Source organism: Syngnathus floridae, chromosome 3 (genome assembly GCF_059516105.1).
Source record: "Syngnathus floridae isolate MCC-2025c chromosome 3, RoL_Sflo_1.0, whole genome shotgun sequence".
NCBI lineage: Eukaryota > Metazoa > Chordata > Actinopteri > Syngnathiformes > Syngnathidae > Syngnathus > Syngnathus floridae.
This window is the reverse complement of record NC_142415.1, coordinates 22,060,499-22,083,229: the sequence shown is the minus strand read 5'-3', so window position 1 is coordinate 22,083,229 and position 22,731 is coordinate 22,060,499. Positions and strand designations below refer to the sequence as shown.

Here is a 22,731-nt window from a genome sequence, read left to right as displayed (position 1 = left end):
GAGTTGGCAGGAAAATTCAGCAAGTTTGTGTATATTAAATTTGCCGGGTATATTTATCATAAGTAGACGCATATACATGTACTTGGAAAGGAACACGGGAAGTCGGCCATCTTGGTTATTTTGGAGGATCATTAAAATCTGTCCATATAGTCGTCTTACGAAGTCGGACAGTTTAAAGCGGCCATTTTGGTTCTTTTGGAAGATCATTCAAATCTGCCCATACAATCGAGGAAGTCGTCCATTTTGGTTTGAAGCAGCCATCTTGGTCATTTTTAAAGATCATTTAAATCTGCCCATCACCAGTCATTTTCCCTGAGCAGTTGTGTCTCCGTCGCAAAGGAACCTCAGCTGCCAGAGACCTTCTCTTTATTCGGCCGGCGTCTTCCCGTCTGGCAGTCATTCAGCTCGCTTCTGAGCTCAATCGTATTAAAAAGGGCAGAAGGTGGCGCAGGAGGTGAGCAGTGACTTTGACAAAGACGCCGTGCCGCGCCAACCCACCGTCGCCCCCCCCCCCCCCCCGTAGCGCTGATCCACACTCGAGCGGGCACCTCGCATAGCGCCGGCGGCTGGCCGTTAAACACACCCCACACGCGGCAAGCGGCTGACATTTCCTCAAGGTTGCTCGCTGATCGCTTACATACTTGGGGAATTGTTGTCAACGCGTCGAGCGATGGCGATTTGCGGCCCGATTGGTCGTCTGTAATGCAATTCAAATCTATTAGGTTTGTAGCGGCGGAGACCGGGCCGGTGACCTTGAGTGGATGCTTCTCCTGAGGCTGCTTTTAAAAACAAGTCGCCTTGACCTGCCGCTCGTTTGATTAGTCAAAGTTGTTGTTTTTTTTATTGTTAGCGTGAGCATTCAAGGTTGCTGTCCCCTTTGGACTTAGTCCAGATTGAAGTTATTATTGAGACAAGCATATAAAAACAGTGAACCCTCGCTACTTGCGGGTGTGACAGCTAAACCCTGGCCGAAGTCACAAAAAATTCTTCCTGATGCAGACGATGACAATTCGGCGATGGGTTAAATTGCTGAAGTATAGTCCCAACTACTGCTGAGAACTTACCGAGACTATTTATACTTGCCTATCACTAATGATTGCCTAAATAAATAATATTAATATAAAAAATAAATGAATACACAAATACCCAATAAATAATTGTAAAATATATTTACAAGACCCAGATTCCATGCCGCCCAAGCACAATAATAATAAATAATAATAATTATAAAAGTGAGGAGAATAAAATATAGATATCACTAGCAGATATCAGTCAGCAGTGTTGATATCAGCTGACTGATTTTTAAAACTACTTTCTGTCTCTGAAGACAACAATGACTAACGTCCAAGAGTTTCTAGGAGTGCTACTGGGCGAGCTGTTTTTCTGGGAGGGTGGGGCTAATTCCGTATATTTCCAGAAAGATACAATCAGTATCGGATAGTTTTCCGGCACGTGGAGGCTTTAATCCAGCGCCTTGCTATCGCTCACCAAAGGCTCTATAATTGTCTTTATCGATTCCAGCTTTTTACATGTCTGCTGTAAACGGACTCACTTTACCTGTGCGCATTTTTCAAAATTAAAAGCTTTGGGGTTTCAAGTTTCCCCAGGTTTTCGCTCTTTCCTCTCACTCAAACCCTCTGAGAGAGTTGTCTCCAATTGATTTCTCTTCCCTTCTAAATAACCCTCAGCCACATAGAGGCTGCCATGCTAATTTGGATAGCAAGTCCAAAAGTGGTGAGTGGGGATCAGGTTAATACATTTAAAATATGTAAGAGCACAAAAATACTTTGAGTCTTGGTTGCATAGGCGAGGTAAGCAATCATACTCCAGCCGCATCACTCTTTTTCTTGACATGAATTATAAAGACACCAGCTCATCTTTTTTTCTTCTTTCTCCTTCAATGCACTTGAATGCTTTGGGGATGGGCTCGCTATTTGTCGTCCCGTCTGTCAGGCGCTGTGCCTTTGTTTTGGTCCCTCTATCGCTTTTTAATGCAGAGGACAGGCACCGTGGTCCACCTGCTGTCTACTACTTGAGGGCATCTACAAAGTACCCCGCGGCTGGAGGCATTGACGGGGGGGGGGCGATAAGAAAAGCGACAGGCTCGGCGGCTTTTTTTTTTTTCTTCATCTTTTGTTTACAGCGAGCGCGGCCTCTTCTCAGGTGATGGGGAGACAAACCGAGGAACGTGAGCCGTTAATAATGAATGGCGGCCGGTTGCGGCTCTTAAGGCAACAGGATGTTTGAGCAGCTTTGAGAGGCTGTGGAGCAGAAACACCACCAGTGCGCTTTAGCCTCCAACTCACTGAACTCTGCACCTCCCATCTAGGAAAGCAAAGAGACAAAAGTGCAATAACTTGAGTGTGACTATTGCGACTGTTAACCCTAGCTTGGACCAAAAATGTGAAACTCGTGTTTGAAAGCCCCAGCAGTCTTCAGAATCCTGTTTAAAATCCTCAATATGTCTTTAAATCCCAACCCTGATTTAAAAGTCTACCCTTGTTTTGAAAACCCTAACTGTCAGGTTCAGAATCAGCAAAAGGATCAGCAGACAAAACCAGTGAGGCAGAATGTTGAGTCTTTTCTCGCGAGGAGTGCAATCAGACTTACAGCAGTCCCGAAATACACTCAAGGTCTTTTGCACCCCCCGCTCTTTTTATTTAGGAATGCCCTACCCACAGTGTGAGACTAGCCCCTAAGGTGGGGGGAAAGCTTGGGCTTTGTCTCATGAGAGAAGGAAAGAGATTCTATGTGAAAAAAGAAGTTACAGATGAGAACCAAAAAGGGTGCAAGGACAGGAGTCTATGTGAAATAAGAAGTCACAGACATAAACAAAACAGTTTGAGCTATCAACAGCCTTCTTGGAGTCCCCGAGGCGTAGAAGGTCAGGAAGCTCCAGACAGCAACGTATAACTGGTGGACATCTGCAAAACGAAACAGCAAGCATACTGTGCAATAATTTTATTAATAAGTACTCATTAGGGAACGCATGATAACATACATATACAATTTACCTATCAATCCCCCCCTGTTTATCATAAGTTCCCGGAGACCAACCCAACACCCATATGGGACAAGGGTTAAGGAAAACCCACCACAGATGGCAGCAGAAAACTAACACATTAGGAAGGGTAGTGAGGAGGCCCCACGACACCTCAGCGGGATTTAACTGCTCCAACTACCTGTACGTCTTTACTTCTTTAGAAAACAGAGGAGTCTGCCCTCCTATGGAATTTAACTGACGTTTACGTCAGGGGACTCCAGCATCCCATACAGAATTTAACTGTTTCTAAATGCACTTGATAGGGTCTAGAATTGTCAAGGTTTCAAGTGACCTCTTGCCACTACACTTTCATTCCTTCCAACAGAATCAAGATTCGTACTCACAGTCCGCTGGGCCTTCTCCTCGGATGATCTCGTCAACCACTCCGGTGTCCAACCGACTGATCGAGACAGCCCCGTGAAAAGGGTTTCTCTATCTATATGCCTTGGCCAAGGACTTGTCCTGCGTCGAAAAGTCGGCCGGAACTCCGAAATAGGTCTATTGAGATCCCGGACGAGCCCCCAAAAATCTGTCAGGTTCAGAATCAGCAAAAGGATCAGCAGACAAAACCAGTGAGGCAGAATGTTGAGTCTTTTCTCGCGAGGAGTGCAATCAGACTTACAGCAGTCCCGAAATACACTCAAGGTCTTTTGCACCCCCCGCTCTTTTTATTTAGGAATGCCCTACCCACAGTGTGAGACTAGCCCCTAAGGTGGGGGGAAAGCTTGGGCTTTGTCTCATGAGAGAAGGAAAGAGATTCTATGTGAAAAAAGAAGTTACAGATGAGAACCAAAAAGGGTGCAAGGACAGGAGTCTATGTGAAATAAGAAGTCACAGACATAAACAAAACAGTTTGAGCTATCAACAGCCTTCTTGGAGTCCCCGAGGCGTAGAAGGTCAGGAAGCTCCAGACAGCAACGTATAACTGGTGGACATCTGCAAAACGAAACAGCAAGCATACTGTGCAATAATTTTATTAATAAGTACTCATTAGGGAACGCATGATAACACATATATATACAATTTACCTATCAATCCCCCCCTGTTTATCATAAGTTCCCGGAGACCAACCCAACACCCATATGGGACAAGGGTTAAGGAAAACCCACCACAGATGGCAGCAGAAAACTAACACATTAGGAAGGGTAGTGAGGAGGCCCCACGACACCTCAGCGGGATTTAACTGCTCCAACTACCTGTACGTCTTTACTTCTTTAGAAAACAGAGGAGTCTGCCCTCCTATGGAATTTAACTGACGTTTGCGTCAGGGGACTCCAGCATCCCATACAGAATTTAACTGTTTCTAAATGCACTTGATAGGGTCTAGAATTGTCAAGGTTTCAAGTGACCTCTTGCCACTACACTTTCATTCCTTCCAACAGAATCAAGATTCGTACTCACAGTCCGCTGGGCCTTCTCCTCGGATGATCTCGTCAACCACTCCGGTGTCCAACCGACTGATCGAGACAGCCCCGTGAAAAGGGTTTCTCTATCTATATGCCTTGGCCAAGGACTTGTCCTGCGTCGAAAAGTCGGCCGGAACTCCGAAATAGGTCTATTGAGATCCCGGACGAGCCCCCAAAAATCTGTCAGGTTCAGAATCAGCAAAAGGATCAGCAGACAAAACCAGTGAGGCAGAATGTTGAGTCTTTTCTCGCGAGGAGTGCAATCAGACTTACAGCAGTCCCGAAATACACTCAAGGTCTTTTGCACCCCCCGCTCTTTTTATTTAGGAATGCCCTACCCACAGTGTGAGACTAGCCCCTAAGGTGGGGGGAAAGCTTGGGCTTTGTCTCATGAGAGAAGGAAAGAGATTCTATGTGAAAAAAGAAGTTACAGATGAGAACCAAAAAGGGTGCAAGGACAGGAGTCTATGTGAAATAAGAAGTCACAGACATAAACAAAACAGTTTGAGCTATCAACAGCCTTCTTGGAGTCCCCGAGGCGTAGAAGGTCAGGAAGCTCCAGACAGCAACGTATAACTGGTGGACATCTGCAAAACGAAACAGCAAGCATACTGTGCAATAATTTTATTAATAAGTACTCATTAGGGAACGCATGATAACATATATATACAATTTACCTATCAATCCCCCCCTGTTTATCATAAGTTCCCGGAGACCAACCCAACACCCATATGGGACAAGGGTTAAGGAAAACCCACCACAGATGGCAGCAGAAAACTAACACATTAGGAAGGGTAGTGAGGAGGCCCCACGACACCTCAGCGGGATTTAACTGCTCCAACTACCTGTACGTCTTTACTTCTTTAGAAAACAGAGGAGTCTGCCCTCCTATGGAATTTAACTGACGTTTACGTCAGGGGACTCCAGCATCCCATACAGAATTTAACTGTTTCTAAATGCACTTGATAGGGTCTAGAATTGTCAAGGTTTCAAGTGACCTCTTGCCACTACACTTTCATTCCTTCCAACAGAATCAAGATTCGTACTCACAGTCCGCTGGGCCTTCTCCTCGGATGATCTCGTCAACCACTCCGGTGTCCAACCGACTGATCGAGACAGCCCCGTGAAAAGGGTTTCTCTATCTATATGCCTTGGCCAAGGACTTGTCCTGCGTCGAAAAGTCGGCCGGAACTCCGAAATAGGTCTATTGAGATCCCGGACGAGCCCCCAAAAATCTGTCAGGTTCAGAATCAGCAAAAGGATCAGCAGACAAAACCAGTGAGGCAGAATGTTGAGTCTTTTCTCGCGAGGAGTGCAATCAGACTTACAGCAGTCCCGAAATACACTCAAGGTCTTTTGCACCCCCCGCTCTTTTTATTTAGGAATGCCCTACCCACAGTGTGAGACTAGCCCCTAAGGTGGGGGGAAAGCTTGGGCTTTGTCTCATGAGAGAAGGAAAGAGATTCTATGTGAAAAAAGAAGTTACAGATGACAACCAAAAAGGGTGCAAGGACAGGAGTCTATGTGAAATAAGAAGTCACAGACATAAACAAAACAGTTTGAGCTATCAACAGCCTTCTTGGAGTCCCCGAGGCGTAGAAGGTCAGGAAGCTCCAGACCGCAACGTATGACTGGTGGACATCTGCAAAACGAAACAGCAAGCATACTGTGCAATAATCTTATTAATAAGTACTCATTAGGGAACGCATGATAACATATATATACAATTTACCTATCACTAACCCTGACTTGAACCCCAAACCATAACTAGGTTCAACTAGTATGTGTGCCAAAATTCAAAATCCTAAGCCTTCCCTTTGTGGCAAATTTCTTGAAGCCCCACTTTGCCATTAGTTAGCGTTCCGCATCTTCGCGTTCCCCCGAGCGACCCAGTCAGCCTCCCGAAAGTTAGTTTGTTTGCTCGTTACTTCTCGGCCTTTATTAGCTCTCCTTTTATGCGCCGCCGACATTTTTCATTACACCGCCTCCGATTGCGGCAGACTGGCACGAGCCTCCCGAGTTGTTTCAATATGGATAATGTTCCTCCGGGGTTCCCCACGGTATCGACGTCGGCTGTTGGGATGAATCGGCATCGAGCTAATAGACTTGAGGAGTTTACACGCAGCTCCGTCCTGTTGTTATTGAGCGTTTGATATTGGCGGGAGAGTAAAGTGCTGCAGGAAGTAATAGAGTGTGCTGCCGATGGCTCCCCAGGGCCGCTGGAGGCAATCATCTGGCTAAATGAGAGCGAGAGCAGGAGACAATTGACGGCTGACAAATGGCCGATTTCAAAGTCTTCTCCCAACTCTTCCTCTTTTATTGAGTCACTTTGATTCATTGATTTATTTATCTAGTCGTTACACCTGCCCGCCTCTCTTACCTGAACGAATTGATGGAGCCCAACCCAATCAGGGTAGAGTAGAAAAGTAGAGAATTCAAGTCCTCAAAATCCAAAGCTGTCTTGAAACCTGACTTTCAAAGCTAAAATCCAAATCTAAAACCCCAACCCTGTCCTGAAAGATGACTTCTCAATCCTTCAACCCCCCCCAAATTTCAATCCCTACTTTAAAACCCTAAAGTGAACGCCTTGTTGTTTTATTAAGTCACTGTCATTTATTTATTAAGCTTCCCATCCTGCTGCTGCTTGTGAGTTTGGAGTCTGGATCGCGATCAGAGCTCTCTGATTCAGATGGAAGCCACAAGGCGGGAATACTTAGCAAGAGTGTGCTCAAGAACTAATTACGGAGCTGTCTTGCTCACCCCACCGCGCTCCAGCCTCCGAAGGGCGTATGGGGTAGTGGAAGGGGGGGAGGACAGGCGAGGCTAAAGAGGGACATGAGTGAAGCCGTCTTGACATGATAAACGTTACGATGCGGCGGAATGTATCAGATGCAACAGAGGTTGTAAATTAAACTCGGTAAATTTACATACATGAAGTGATTGAAAGCCTTTTTTGAGACGTGAACATGTTCAAGTCGAGATGTCCTCAGATTTAGAAAAGAACCAGTCGATAATATGCAAATAAAAAATTGTTTGGTGCAAGTTTGCGGATATTTTGCGAGTCCTCCCTCCCACCCTTGAGTGAGTCGCTTATCCCAAAATGAGCACGTTTCGTAACGATCTGTGACACGGCTGTCTGTCGTAAACTTTCAAACTGGGCTTTCATCTGATTTATGATCGCAGAGATCAGTTTGAAAAAGTCAAATGCGGCCCTTGAATGAATATCACCCAGACCCATTTATTACCCTTCCTGGCCTTTCAATCTCATCTATTATTCATTATACAATCATTTAACCAGGCTCGGTGATGACTTCAATGCTTAATGCAGGGCTGTAATCAATACGGTCCGAACGAAGCCCTCTCGAGTGGATGGCGTTCAATTGCGTGCAGTTACAGTAAATGATCGCCGAAGTTTAAAGAGTCAAAAAAAAGAAACAATGGTCTTTTGACTTCTCGTAAAAACGATTGAAATAGTTATTTGGCTTGTCATCTGTTGCTAGGCAGTTTCATCACGGATTAGATTCAATCGCTTGTTGTCGGGAGATGCAAGATGCAATATCGAAACCTGAACTGAACCCGTCTTGTTGTTCTCAAACCCAAACTTGATAGCCTATCCCTGACCTAAAAAGATATTAAAAATCCATATTTTGTCTTGAACACCTTACCCGTGAATGAACCCCAAATCTTGAATTTTAAAGCCCAACATCAAACCCAAACACAGACCTCTCCTTCACCGACTTCTCCCTTCTTTCAAGCCTGAACAGCTTCTATGAAAGTGTTTCGCTGTAATTAAAAATTCAACATTAGTCTTTTGAAGACCGAGTAAACCGGACCGAGGATGGCCCTCTTCTTTCGCTTCACGTCAGATCCGCTTGACCACAATTACCCGACACCGGCGGAGAGGTCACGTGTGAATTTTAATGACAAGGGCCTGCCGACGGCACACTCTGGCAATTACGGTTCCTGACTCACACACACACACACGCACGTACACACATTGTGTTATGAAGAAATAACAGCTCTGATTTGCATCATTAGACAACAGCATTCATTCCCAGTAGCATCTGTGGGCCCATCTGTAATGAACTCACCAATGTCCACCCTTCATTAGAAATGAGCATGAATATATGTGTACATACACACACACACACTCAGATATACATATACCTACATATATATACGTATATGGATACGTGTATGGATATATAAGTGTATATTTATACTTGTATATTTCATGTATATATTTAATATATTATTTTATATCCATTTTTTAATATATTTCATTTTATTTTATATATGTATATATTATATTGGGTTTTCTTGCATTTTTTATTTAATATATTATTTTATATCTATTTTTTAAATATATTTCATATATATAGATATAGATATAGATATACCTACATACATAAAATATATGTGTACATAACGTGTTAGAGTGTGCGTGTGTGTGTCCACGGGAGTTTGGTATGAATGAGTCTGTGGCGTGCGAGTGTGTAAACACTGGAGGGGAGTGAACTCTGGCAAGTGGCGTTCCCATTTGGCTCAATTAGAGGCTGGAAAGTGAGACAATCAATGACGTTACCCCCTTCCCACCACCAAGTACCCGCTCGCTAAAACACAAAATGGAAATAATCAAAGTCAGTAATTAGATGGCGGCCATTGGACATTGCACAGCCCGGAGGTAAAACTTTTTTAGTATGCACTTTTGTACTGTTGCAACACGCGAGCAACAAACACATGAATGGTCGAGGGAGAGGCCCGAGTTTTGATCAGCATGCTCGAGAAATGATGTAAAAGAAGGAAGACGTATGAAGATGTTTTTCTTTTCTTTTTTTAATGAACCGAGAGAGGAAAGTCCTTTAAAGTGTACGGGAATGTCAGGAAAATGCTTCACAGTATCCAAAAGAGTTTGAAATAAAGTTAAACCGACACTGGTGAATTCCCAGCAGTTAGTCTCATGCCTTTTTTTTTTTTGTGTGTGTTTTTTATGCGAGGGCGGGAGGGAGTAGTTTCAAAGAAGGATGTAAAGACAAGGTTGTGGTTTGAAAGTATACTTTCAAGTTTCAAGAAAGGGTCTGGAATTGAATTTTGCTTTCGGCAAAGGGTTCGTGTTTCAAATGACAGTTTCAAGGTTTCAAGTTCGGGCTCGTGTTTAAACCAAGATCTAAAAAATAGTTCCTAGACAGCCTTTAGGTTTTCAAAATATAGTTTCAAATTATAATTTCAAGACAGATTTATGGTGTCAAGTTAAGAGTTAAATAAGTTTGGGATTTTTCATTAGTTTTTTGTTTTGACTTTTGTTTTGTTATTTCAGGGAGATTTGCTTTAAGAACAAGTTTGTTACTTTTTATGAATTATTTTTTCAATGCTTTGTTTTAATTTGCAATTTAAAAGTTGTTGTTTTTTTGGGATGGATTGTTTATCAAGTGCAAGTTAAAAAAAAAAAGCCATCAGTCTTTGAAAACCTGGTGTGAAACCAAAACTCCATCTCAAAACCTCAACCCTGTCTTGACACTCCATTTGAAACTGGCTTCAAGCTTTCAACTTAGCTTGAAACCAGTTTTGAAGAAAAAAAAACAACACTGACTGACTGCTGGGAATTCACCAGTGTCAGATTTAACCTTCCCTCTAACAACACAATGGAGCCATGACCTACTTTTCTTTGCCTAATTCAATTCATCCCAAATTTACCTTGAGGGTAACAAAAGGAAGTGATGGGAAATAAAGGGGAAAGGCGGCGTGAGGTCTCACGGGAGGAAATGGAATGTTGGCTGGGGGGGTTAGCGGGATGCTGCTCTCGCTCCACGGAGACACTAGCAATAAAAACACAAGCGGGGCGCAGGTAGAGGCAGCGTAGCACTTTATTGTCGTCTTCATCAAACATTAACAATGAGGACAAATGCCGTAGAGAGTAAAGAAAAGAAAAAAAAAAGTGGCGCTGATGAAAAGCCCCCAAATGCGTCTGACAAGGAGTAAATATTGAATTGAAAGATAAACAAGGTGCACGTCCTTCATTATTCATGCCGACGGGGGGACGCGATAGCATTGAGAACAACATCCTTTTATCCGTCTGCGCTAGGAGAGGTTGAGGTCAGACGCACAGCCATGTTGTGTTGGCCGGCGGTCCGGCGCGATCACATTATCTCACATTATCGGCCGGCGGAACGACGCGCCGGGGCTCCTTCAGCTTCTGCGTTCAATGGATCCATTATCCGCAGGCAAGGCCGCGCGATTCCATAGATGCTCTTAGCGTATTGTTTGTCTTCCTTGTATTGTCTACAAAACAGGAAGACATTTGAATAAGAAAAACTTCAAGTGGAGTTGTGACAGTTTCAAGGTTGGCTTGATAAGTTTCCTTCTCACGTAATGAACCATAAAGTTGTTTGTCGCTACAAATGTTTAGCTAATTAGCGTTAGCGTCACTCATCTTTCCAGGGTTGAATCCCCAAAAGTTTGTCCCTTCTTAAAATGTCTATATGAAAGTTGAACTGGCAACAAACAAAAGCAGCCACAAAGCTCAGTGGTCCAAGTTGGCAGCAAACGGAACGCCGGCGTTCCTCCTCTTCATTAGGCCGGCCGCCTCGTGCGTGGAGGCCGGCCGCGGCGTGACCTCGGCACGCGCCAGCTTCACCTTTTCGATTGTCGTCATTCTGGGCCATTGTTTTTTCGAGCTCGGTGACGCCAACTTTGATGTATTGGCAAGCTATGCCAGGTATAGTGGCCAAGTTGAACTTCCAAAAAAAAAAAAATAATGAAGGGGAAAAAGACTTTCAGGCTAAACACTTTATGAATTCAATTTTATAGAATTGCTCCACACAGCTTTAATATTTCATTTTGATACATCTGAAGAGGACAATCGATGAGATTATTTGAAAGTATTTCACTTGCCGATTGCTTGTAAAACTCTCGAGTTTATCTTCAAGCATCAGAGATGATAAAATAATGATTTTTGAAAACTGGAGGAAAACATCACTCGTTACCTTGTTTGCCTTTGAAGACACGGCTGGTGTGTGGTTTGTTTGTTTTTTTGTTTTTTTTGCAGACCCCGACTTGTTTTTCTTATTGACCGTCTCTCTGAATCTTGGGAGTATATCTGGTTGCGGAATGCCTTGTTCCTCTTGAAATTTTCATTTTTCCCATGCACACAATCAGCGCCCGCAGGATACAACATGGCCTGCGGCATAGTTTGGCCCACTACATGTGAGCAAAGTGCTGAAGTACTATCAGGCCCGCTACTGACCAAATATTTGATCTTCTACTAGCATTTTGTCTTGAGAGCCAGATTTTTTGGCCCATCATTCTTTAGGAAACTGCTTCCGTTATGTGAAGGATGCCATGTCCGAGACTCCTCCGATTTTATTGTGCTGGTTGCATCAAATGTAGTCAATTTTTTCAGAAAGTTCTTTTCCCATCGCATTAGCTTTTAACAATTTCTACCAAGTTTCTGCATAATTCCTGGTGAAAAATCAACGCTTTCCTCTCACCACCCCCTATAAAAAAGAACAAAGAGGAAAGTTTGCATGCTAAGGCCCAGCGTCGGAGGAACGGTGCTGAACGAAGAAAAAAAAAAATCGAGTAGAAATGTGTTAAAACGTCTTGTTAAAAAGTGTGAGCGGCCCAGCATGACAGCCAAAACCGCTTCTGACAAGGCGATGTGAAAAAGTCAACCGGCGGAGTCGGATCGCTTTTGAAAAATCCCGAGGAATAATTTAGCGAGGAGGCTCGTCACACACGCCGGAGCTCAACAAGCGTGAATGCATTCTGCATCCTTAAACAGACAAAAAAAAAAAATGCAAAAAGACAAAAGTTAAGACAGCTGCTGATGATATTCATATTGAACACACAAGCTTTTTTCATTTTATTTTTTATTTATTCCGTTTTTTTACTTTTTTCATTCATATTTTGTAATTTATTTCATTTTTAAATAACTTTTGTTGCAGTTCATTCAATGTTAACTTTTTTATTTTAATTTTTATTTATTTATTTTTACTTTGCTGATTTCCATTCAGATTTTATGCTTTTTTATTTTTAAATTAATTTCGTTGTAATTCATTCAATGTTCGCGTGTGTTTTAGTCTTACTCATTTTGCACTTATTTGTCACTTCATTTGAATAACTTCTTATTGCCAATACATATTATCATAGTTTCCTGACAGTTATATTGATTACAACCCTGATCATTATTCTGCAGACATCCTTAAAATATGGAAACATGGAAATATGATGTGCCATTAGCAATGTCTTCCCATAAACGATGCCAAAGCGCTTGTCATTATCAGCGGATTTACACGGCCAAACAGCAATTTCTCCTGCCCTCTTTTCTTTCACTTCTCTTTCCAATGTGACTGAGGAGAAGCAGAATGGATTGTGACAGCCAGCGAGGGTCACGACCACCCTCCAACCCCCGCCCGCCCAATTCTGGCCAATAGGCATGACTTATTTGCAAGGCTGGCGCGAGGTGAAGGGGGGGGGGGGGGGGGGGGGGGGGGGGGGAGTGGGATATCGACAGGATCATTTGCATGTCTGCCAAGTGGCAAGCAGGAGAGCGACTGAAAGTGAAGTAAAATGGAAAAGATGGGATGTGATGGCTTCTATAATTCCCGTTTGGTTGAAGGTGCGGCGGAGAAACGATTGCCGTCTGGCCTGCGTCTGGTGCCAGTTTGATCTCGCACTTCCTGTGTTGGGAAGAAGCGGTTGGAAAGATGACTTACGAGAAGAGTCAGCAAAGTGCTTGCTTCTTCTCTTGCGCTGAACAAAGCAAATAGCTCAGGAGTTCCTTCTATATAATATTTATTTATTCATTTATTTATTCCTTTTTTTTCAATTTTTTTTTAATTCATTTATTTATATTTGTATATTTATTTTATTTGCCTTTTTTTTTTTTAATCCAGATTCCATCTCAATGTAATGACTCCTTGCGTCGTCCCAAGCGCCACCTTGACGTTGATATTTACGATCTCATCAGACTAGCATTAAAACGACACACGGCAACACGCATGTAACGTCGTCTACGCGACGCACTTTTTTATACGGCCGCCGTAAAGTTGGCAAGCGCCCGTTTGCTTTATCGCTTTTGTAAGCTTTCTCAGAAAAGTATGGCCGAGCATAAACATAAACGACTTTGTGCCTTCATTGCTTTTCAAAGTGGCGCCCAGGTTTTACATGAGGTGCAGTAATCCAGCTATTGACCCCCGCGAGTCGATACCATCATATTTCAATTAAGGCAGTTGGCAGCACTTTGCCGGCCGGGGCTTGAGGGAATCTCCATTTACATGCTTGGGAGTTGAGCTCATGATAGTAATGCACATACATTATGTGTCTTGGCAACCCGAGTGCAAAAACACTTTGGTAGGAGTTCATGGTCTGATGAGGATGGACATACGACGTACGTACTATTCATCTCAGGGGTCAATTTGCGAACATTGTCACAATGCACTTTTTTTTGTGGTGTCCAACGTGGGGCATCAACCCACGCAAGCTAGGCGATATTTGGAAGTAACAGGCTGGTTGGTGTATTGCTGCTAGCACTCTGAAGTCAGCAATGCTCAGATTGGATGCGCCCCCTGTGATGCAACACCCAAATTGAACAATTTTCGACTCTCAGTCAAACCATACACACACTCACACAATGCGCATTCTTATCGTCTCACAGGCAAGCAGGGGAGCCCGCCCTCCCGTGGATTTTAACAAACTCTTTAACCTTCCTATTGTGCAAGGAAAACTTATCTTTACCTTTTTCTCAAAGTAATATAAAACCTATCTTTTCATGGAGAAAGAAGCCAAACCAGCTAAACAAGGGTTAAGGAAAACCCACCACAGATGGCAGCAGAAAACTAACACATTAGGAAGGTTAGTGAGGAGGCCCCACGACACCTCAGCGGGATTTAACTGCTCCAACTACCTGTACGTCTTTACTTCTTTAGAAAACAGAGGAGTCTGCCCTCCTATGGAATTTAACTGACGTTTACGTCAGGGGACTCCAGCATCCCATACAGAATTTAACTGTTTCTAAATGCACTTGATAGGGTCTAGAATTGTCAAGGTTTCAAGTGACCTCTTGCCACTACACTTTCATTCCTTTCAACAGAATCAATATTCATACTCACAGTCTGCTGGGCCTTTCCCCGGATGTTCTCGTCAACCACTCCAGCGTCCAACCGACTGATCGAGTCAGCCCCGTGAAAAGGGTTTTGTTGTCTATCTATATGCCTTGGCCAAGGACTTATCCTGCGTCGAAAAGTCAGCTGGAGCCAGAAATAGTCCTATTGAGATCCCAGACGAGCCCCCAAAAATCTGTCAGGTATTTGCTCAGCAAAAGGATCAGCAGACAAAAACCAGTGAGGCAGAATATGAGTCTTTTCTCGCGAGGAGTGCATCCAGACTTACAGCAATCCAAAATACACTAAAGGTCTTTTGCACCCCCCGCTCTTTTTATTTAGGAATGCCCTACCCACAGTGTGAGACTACCCCCTAAGGTGGGGGGAAAGCTTGGGCTTTGTCTCATGAGAGAAGGAAAGAGATTCTATGTGAAAAAAGAAGTTACAGATGAGAACCAAAAAGGGTGCAAGGACAGGAGTCTATGTGAAATAAGAAGTCACAGACATAAACAAAACGGTTTGAGCTATCAACAGCTTTCTTGGAGTCCCCGAGGCGTAGAAGGTCAGGAAGCTCCAGACAGCAACGTATGACTGGTGGACATCTGCAAAACGAAACAGCAAGCATACTGTGCAATAATTTTATTAATAAGTACTCATTAGGGAACGCATGATAACATATATATACAATGTACCTATCAGGCATCAACCCGCGCAAGCTAGGCGATATTTGGAAGCAACAGGCTGGTTGGTGTATTGCTGCTAGCACTCTGAAGTCAGCAATGCTCAGATTGGATGCGCCCCCTGTGATGCAACACCCAAATTGAACAATTTTCGAAACGTGCCCAACTTGGACGTTGTACCATCCAGCATTGTGTCTTCAAGGCTTCATAAAGCATGAATGGGAAAAGGAAATACACACATAGGGTTACTGTGATGGGAGTGTGACTGCCCGTGTGATTGACGTTCACAAACTGCAGACGGCGCCCCCCGCAGGCTCAGCCAAATAAACGTATGTTGGCTGAAAGGTGAATGCGCCTCTTTGTGATTTCTGGCCTTTTGTCACTCATTGGGAGCCTCCGAGGCGGTCCGGCTTTTCTTTTTTAATGGTTTATCGATGCAGCCCGGAGCCCCTGACTGTGTGCGAATGTGTGTGTGGATATGAGCAGAAAATAATGTAAGCTGTGTGTGTGTGTGTGTCTGTGTGTGTGTGACGAGGCTGACAGAAGAAGGGAGTGGAAAAGGAGAGGGAGAGCCCGAAGGAAATAAAACCACATAAAGACGACATGATCAGCTCATCTTACAATAAGAGGCGCAGACTTTGTGTGTGTGTGTGTGTGTGTGTGTGTGTGTGCGCGCCTGTAGCTTCAATGCAACTATCTCACTTGTCTTTCTTGCACAGCAGACTCTGGCTTGGCTCGCTTTAAAGGAGGCAAAATTCAGCCATTGGCGCATCGCTGAAAGATTCTTGTGGCTATTTGTGTTAATTCATCGAAGGCTGAGCCGCTCAAACTTGTGCTCCAGGGTCAGATTTGATTTTTAAAGCGACAGATGGGCTGCGTCGTTCACAGATCAGTTTAAATTATAATAATAATAAGTTCTTGTTATTTTAATGATTTTATTATTATTATTATTATTGTTGTTGTTTGTTTTCCTCCTTTAATACGCCATCTTCTCCCTGCCAGCTTTCTACTTGGGATTTCCAGCATTTTTGTCTTGTTTTTTTCCCCCCTCCAAAACGATTGTCACAAAAAAAAACAAGAAAGACAAACAATGCCATGGCTCAACACACAATTAAAGCACACCAAAGCGATTCACTGATAATATTTTTGCTTCCCGACTCATAATGGGGGGGGGGGGGGCTGTGAAACATGAGAAGCGGTACACTGCCATCTGCTGAGTGCGAAGCGAGCAAAGGGTTTGGTTCTGACACCAATACTCAGGAATCTTATTTAATATCTAGTTCCACGAGGAGCTGTAACATTTTCTTGAATTCAAACCCTCCGAAAAAGCAGCCTTGGATGATTCATCCCTGAGTGCTTGCCATTCTTAAGGCCACACTGACATCTCAGCGTGAACTTGATGTCAGCATTGTGTCACGCAGACGATACACGTTTGTCACGGCCGCCGGCAATGAAAGCCTTCTGCCGACGAATCGGTGATCTCGATAGAGAATGAACGTCTTTTATCGTCATGAACACGGGAGTTCTTGCAAACTTTTTCAAAATGGAACTTTAGCGAGTCTGTAGCTGACCTTTTTTCGGATATCCTTAGTTTGAAGTCGTCCGGCTAGAACGAGTCCACTCCTCTTTCACGAGTACCCAACAAATAGAATGATTCGAATTTTGCACACGTGTCAACTTGAATGGCAGCGTACAAAGCTGAGCCGACTGGAGTGCAACAAACGCTCGGCGTGCTAAATCAAGCCAACACGTTAATTTCACACAATCCAATTAACGGGGATGATTGATGCCCCAGTTGACGTCCTTTGCTTGTTCTCTCGAGTCTGCCCTTGCCTACGGTGTGCTGGAATATTGGGCTGATAAACACTTGAGGTGGTGAGAAGTCATAAATAAGGACGGATCAAGTCTTGACCTTCAACTTTCAATCCAGTCTCAGTTATTGGGGAAAAACAAAGTTGAGTGAAATTAGACCTTGGCTTTAGCCAAGTCAAAAGTATATACGTATCTAAATTAAATCATATAATATAATATATTTAATATAGTATAGTATATACATATATATTTATGTATTTATTTATTCATTTATTTGATTATTTTTAAATATTACAGCTCAAGCCTGTTCAGCCAAGCAAGTCCCAAGTCAGAAAATTGGTGATCCATGTCAAGTTATGTGACTTGAATCTCACGCTAATACTGGCCATCAACACCTTATCAGCCTCCGCCACCACAGCAGATGACAACGACAGCTGACTTATGCGAGAGGCGAGGGGCTATCTGCAGGCTTAGCAGGCGGACAGGTACCATTTAACACCATACAGCCCCAGGAGCATAAACCCCCCCCCAACCCCTTCCATCTACTCTTTATTGCTGCAGAATGCGGCCACGTTACGAGCCAAAGGAAAGCGATTGGATCACAAATTAAAACCCTTTCAACCCAAGCAGATGGCATAGGGGGGGGTCGGGGCGGGATGCTGGGAAAACGAAGAACACAAGAGAGCATTTTCGCACTGGCGTGCTGGTGTCAAGCCAACGACGGCGACACGATAGGGAGACAAGGTCACGGAAGAAAGATAGAGGCCGCCGATACGCCTGGCGGCTCGCTCGCTCGCTCGGCTTTGATGGCTCCTCACGTCATCTTGGTATCGGTGATGATTACAGCAGCTCGGTCGTTATAGTCTGCGGCCACATAAGCGTACAAAGTACAAATACTGTGTTACTGCAATAAAAAAATGATTTGGATACTTTTAAGACTGTCCAACAACATGACGGATTGAAGCCTTCCTGATGAATTCCAACAATCGCACAAATAAGACAAAAGGGTCAGATGTACATCAAGTGGTTACCGCGGGCAACGCTATTAGGGCGCCGAAAACACTGGCGAGATAATGAAAAGAATATTGATTTCATGATTTACTGCAGCTGGAATACATGTTCCACCACCACCAGCGAGCGGCATGCCGGCTGATATCATTATTACACATCGATGCTCATCACGATTCCACCTGAATATTAACTATAAGCAGCCATGAAAGAAGGAGTCATAACTTGGACATTAATGACCAGCTGACCTTGTACAATGCAGTCTTATATCCAACACGCTCACTTTGCGGATGCTGTGGCGGAAATCTGGTAGCTGCCAAAAATGTGATGCCTTGTGGCTTTTGGGGACGGCCTTGTCTATTTCGCTGATTCGAGTTTTATTGTTTTATAGTGAGGCGCAGTCATGTCCTCTGCTGATGCATCGATGAAAATTCTTAATGATTCACCATTTAGCATCGTCCAGCTGTCTTTTACACATGGTTCTAATTTAGTAGCGATTGGATAAAAATCGAGGATCATTTTCTCTCTGAAGGTCAACTAGTTAACTAAATGCGCACTGCAAGCCAAAATTGCAGACTACGGATGCCTTTTCACACGCCTTTCGAGTCACAGTTTTGAGTCAAACCATACAACTGATTCATGAAGCAATTTTGAAGCTTCGTTAGCCCATCACTACAAAATGCCCAAATAAATGTGTTAAAATTTTAACTATAGCATATTTATTTAAAATGTTAACTTACACTATACAATATTATTAAGATGAATTCATGACATAAATACATAGAACAATACAACTGGTTCATGAAGCAATTTTGAAGCTTTGTTTTGCCATCACTACAAAATGTCAATAAAATCCATGTGTTTAAGTGAAAATGTTAAAAATGTATCATACACTATACCATATTATAAAGAGGAATTAATTTGACGGATTGAAAAATAAATTTCAAAATTCAGTATGCACCAGTGTAGAAATAAATCTCACTTTACTTGCTGGATTAGTGCTGTCCAGTGTGTATAATGTTATTCATCTTTGATATCACAAACGAGATTTGATTTAATCTCTTGCACGCAGGAAATCCTTTTCCACCTCGCTTTCACTTCAGAGGTTTTGGGAGATCTGACGCTCGTCTCCTCTGTCACCGTGGCTATACTGTCTTTATTTTCGATTTCAAAAATCAAACGCCGAGGCACATGAGTCATGAGGGACATTCGGGAGGAAAACGTGTATCCACCGTTCCCCAATTGTACAAAGATCCCAGGCTAAGTTTGACATTTGTTCAAAGGGCCTTTCTACCGACTGATACAATATATATATCTTGCTTCTCAAGTTTAATTAAAGCTGCAAGCGGAACTGAACGGAACCTCGGACACTCTTTCTTTCTCAACTTGATCGCTAACTTTGGTCGCTGCTGCTGCAAACTAACATTTTTGACTTTGGCTTCAAAGTTCTGTTATGATAGAAATGTCCACTCTATTTCTCATTTCCCCCCCCCACGGTCTCTAAGGAATTAATTGTCACGTAGCGGCATATGAAAGCAAAAAAAAAGAAACTTTGTTGTACCTGTAAACTGCAGCATTAATTATATATATATTTTTTGTTTTTTCTTAATGGAAGATTAAGTGGAGAGAACATCAAAAGTTCCTGCTCATAAAATAAACGTGCAATAGCTAAAGGGCACCAAAGATGAAGTCACCATTTTAGATGGTGGAATAGTTTTCTTTGCAAATATTTGAACTTGATCGTTTTCGATGATAGCACGGCTGAGAATAAAAACAACATTCCTTTCCGAAGCAGCTGGAGCTGATGGTAATATACGGTACAAATCAAGTGCAACAAACTGGGTCATAGATAAAGGTGCTCGATTTCTCAATGCGGCTGGAGAGTCAAAGATGGCAAACTGGGCTCCAAATGATGTCGCAGCCTCATTAGTACGTTCACGGCATGATGCCGAGATATTCTCGCTACCTTCCGTGCAGCATTAGCAATGTGAAATATCAAATTACAGTTATTTAACGTTTTTATTGAATGAGTTTTATCTGTGAGGTATGACTGATTTGCTTTTGTTATGAAATAGAGAAAAATATTGGCAGAATCCACCATTAAATTTATTCTGATTCATGATGTTCAATTGCAGTTATTTCCTTCAATGGCTAATTTATTTTAATTTACAGTGTAAATTTATACATTGACCGTAAATTAGCAGAAATTCCATTACAGTTTGATGCATTGAGGATTTCGGGTGGAAGGGTTAGGGTTAGGGTTAGGGTTAGCTCTAATCGTTTAAAATGTTAACACTTCACCTTGAAAACATGGCCGTGATATAATCGGATACTCATAAAGTGATCTCATTCAGATTTTCATGTTTCATAATTATGGAGGGGTGGATCAAATATGTCATTATTTTAACAATAATAGTTGTTTTTAATCAGGAAAACCACTCCACCTCATTGACAAAGACACTTTTGGTGTTAAGGGGCAGTGGCAGGAGAGGGAGGGGCTATCGTAGAATAAAACTTTAAAATCGTCAGCCATTAACGTTTAACAATAGCAAAGTTAACGACGCCGTAAATTTAATCTCTAACGCTCTCGTCACCCGCCGTTTTGCCGAGAGCCTTATTAAGCAGACTTGTAAAAAATTAGCGGTCGATCATCCCGCCGCCATCAGGCACAAAATGGCTTCCGAAATTTCACGCGGGGCACTTCATCTACATTCATTAGTCGTTCGGCTGAACCGTGAATGTTGGCCGCCCGCTTTTAGGGCTGTCATTGTAATTGGGACAAATAAAGTCTTTTTAAAACACCTGGCCTAATCTTCATAAAATAAAAATTAGAAGATGTATATTTTTGTTTACAGCCCCAGCTCGAGGGCATCCCCTGCAGGCGTGATGCGAAAGGAGCAGACAAGTTGTCAAATGATTTTCCAAATTCCTCCCATCTAGTAAAGAAGTGCCACTATTTTTGTCGACGCTAGCGGCGCTTTAATTGCAGCCGATATGTGCAATTGCGTCCCGGCATCCTTTTTTTTTTTTGCTGCCATACCGTCATCGCCCCGAGTTGTGTGTAAAAAAAAGAAATGAATAGATGAAGACCCAACCCTCAAGCATTGTGTCACACTTCACAGGCCGATTCATCTTTGTAAGCACGCATGATTTTTTTAGTACTCATTGATCCCAAATAGTGGCTCCTATCCCAAATCATCACTTCCTTTACACCAATTTTCTCACCTCCCTATTTATTCCCTTTTTATTCCAAGCCAATGGCGCAGAAAATGTCAAACTGTGTCAATTATGACGCAAACAACAAACACATGACATTAGCATTAGCACACAACCCGAAACCTTAGCTTTGAACCTTAAATTCAAAGCTACTTTGAAAACAAATCACTTATGAAACCCTAACTTAGAACTTATGTATGTATGCCAGTGACGACAATACTCGTAATTGTCATTAATGACGCAAGATCTCGTCGACGGGTATTCTCGCAACTTATTTTTATTTTATTAATGGGTAAATAAGACTTCCGGCCACCTCTCCACTTAAAATCAAGAATATCGAGAATATAGTTTGAAATTCTAAGCCTTGATTCGAATCCTGAATCAGATTTGAAACCCTGACCTTATAATTGTCTCTTTTAATTTGCAGAGAAAAACATTCTGAAAATATCAGTTTATCATGCTCAATGTTTGATACAAAAAAGAAGGTCCACGATTAGCACGAGTGCTAGTTTTCACATGGCAAATGCACCATTTTGAATGTTGAGCATGTCTAAAAGCCCCCCACAGATCCATGAATGCGCCGTCTTTGTGGGAGCTCAGGTGCTGCTGCTGGTGGCTTGGCTCCAGCCCTGTTCAAACGCATCCACCAGTTCCTCTTGAATGCTTCGCTTTATGTCTCCCCGCCGCCTCATTTGGCTGCAGGGCGGCAGCTCGCTTGTTGCCCTTCGCCATTGCCTGTGTCCAATTCCATCACTGGCACCATCAGAACCGATTTCTTTTTTTTTTTACGTCGTTTCTGCCGCAAATCTTTCTCCCTCCCGTCTCTGAGTGCTCCTCTCCAGATGGTGGGTGACAGCTGTAAAGGCTCGTGGCAAGGCTTTGACCCGCCCCGCGCCAACCCCTCGCCACCTGGCCCTCGCAACCCGCCGCCTACTTGCCGGCCTTTTCGACAGACAGGCCCGGTCGGGTCTGGTCGCTCTCTGAGGCTGATGTTGGCGAGCCGATAACAGCCCTCTTTTATGTGTCGCTTTGCAGCACAAAAGGAGGCTCGCCATTGATCAAATACCAGCAGCTCAACAGGCTGCTTAGCTTTTCTTTTTTTTTTCTTTTTTTTTTACGACAGCACCAGCCGAGGGAACACATGGAAGAGGGAGTTGGACGATTCAAGTATCAGGCCTCGACTGCCACTTTGTTTCCAGGCTGGAAAGAGCTGGAAAACGTTGCTGTCTCGAGCTTACAAAATGTGTGTCTTTGAAGCGTGGCAGCGGCAAGAATGTGGTACATTCCTCTGCCAGTAGGGGGCCTAAACATCTAGTCGTGTTGGAAAAACGAAGCTTCAAGAGGCTTCGTGAACCAGTTTTTGTATTTTGGACTTCTCTAGATGGCTCGACTGAGTTCAAGGGGTTCAAACTCCAATCCTGCCTTGAAGGCCTACTTTGAAGCCTTGACTTTTGAGACCCCAACTC

General features: G+C 43.2%; 1 long non-coding RNA gene across 3 annotated transcripts in view; it reads left to right on the top strand.

Annotated features, from left to right (window-relative positions):
- Positions 1-22,731, top strand: part of LOC148401149 (uncharacterized) — a 153,555-nt gene that overhangs the window by 129,764 nt on the left and 1,060 nt on the right. The window contains exon 5 of one of the 3 annotated variants that reach the window (XR_015857532.1): positions 17,339-17,526. The exons of the other annotated variants lie outside the window; for them this stretch is intronic. This is a non-coding gene — a long non-coding RNA (uncharacterized LOC148401149). The remainder of the gene's footprint in view (positions 1-17,338; positions 17,527-22,731) is intronic. 3 annotated transcript variants of the gene reach the window in all.